The sequence below is a fragment of the Elephantulus edwardii genome, unplaced genomic scaffold (genome assembly GCF_000299155.1).
Source record: "Elephantulus edwardii isolate Elephantulus edwardi_28Jun2011 unplaced genomic scaffold, EleEdw1.0 scaffold00010, whole genome shotgun sequence".
NCBI lineage: Eukaryota > Metazoa > Chordata > Mammalia > Macroscelidea > Macroscelididae > Elephantulus > Elephantulus edwardii.
Window position 1 is genome coordinate 24,834,845 of NW_006399760.1, and position 1,173 is coordinate 24,836,017.

A 1,173-nucleotide genomic window follows, 5' to 3' on the forward strand; every position below is an offset into this window, starting at 1 on the left:
TTTTTTAATAAAATGTCATCTTTATTTTGCATACTTTAATTTCAGAACAAAATAAATAAAACTCACAATATACAATATCCCACCTCATTCTTGAGGTTGAGGCCAGAGTTACACCCTGCCTTAACACACAGGACAGGAAAAAACAAAAACAAAAACAAAAACAAAAACAAAAAATCCCAAACAAACAAAACAAAAAAACCACCCAAAAACCAAAAAAAAATTGCTATCAGCAGATGGAGCCAGATGGGAGAGGGCAACTCAAGGCTTCTGTGGGAGCCACAGGTATGCTATACAGGGGGAAGGGAGTGTTATAGTAGAAACTTTTAATGGACATTTTCCATGCGAGATGCACCCTCATCACCCTCAAGTGGGGGGAGCTTCTCAGGAGCAGCAGCTCTGGGTTCCTCAGCAATCACCTCATCTTCATCAATGCCTAAGCCCAGCTTGATCATGTGGTAGATGCAGTTGGAGGTGGGAGTGTGAGTCTAGGGATCTTCAAGGGAGAAAACAGAAGAGAGCAGTGCAGTTTCAAACAGCAGCACCACCAGGTCCTTGACAGTTTTGTCATTCTAGTCTGCCTCAGCCTTCTGTCTCAGTGTTCCAACAATTGGATGATCAGGGTTGATCTCCAGGTGTTTTTTAGACATCATGTAGCCCATTGTCAAGTTGTTGTGAAGTACCTGTGCTTTCATGATCTGCTCCATATTGGCTGTCCAGCCATATGTGCTAGTCACGATGCAGCAGGGTGAAGATACAAGCCTATAGGAAATTGTCACCTTCTTGACCTTCTTGTCCAAAATTTCCTTCATGAGCTTACAGAGTTTCTCAAACTTGGCCTTGCTCTGGTCCAATTTCTTTTTCTCCTCTTCATCCTCAGGTAGTCCTAGGCCCTCCTTGGTGATGGAAACCAGACTGCTCCCATCAAACTCCTTGAGCTATTGCACACAGTACTCATCAATAGATTCAGTCATACATACAACCTCAAAGCCCCGCTTGCACACTCGCTCCACAAAAGCTCTTTGCTCTCACCAGTGATGTAATAAATGGACTTCTGGGTCTCCTTCATGCGAGACACATATTGTGGGAGAGAGGTCACTTCATCTCCTGACTGGGAAGCGTGATAATGAAGGAGCTCAGAAAGGCGACACCGATTAGTTGAATCTTCATGTATCC

At 43.8% G+C, this 1,173-nt stretch overlaps 1 pseudogene; it reads right to left on the minus strand.

The window, feature by feature from the left end:
- Positions 1 to 323: 323 nt before the first annotated feature.
- LOC102855682 lies at positions 324 to 1,168 on the minus strand (annotated as a pseudogene).
- Positions 1,169 to 1,173: the final 5 nt, after the last annotated feature.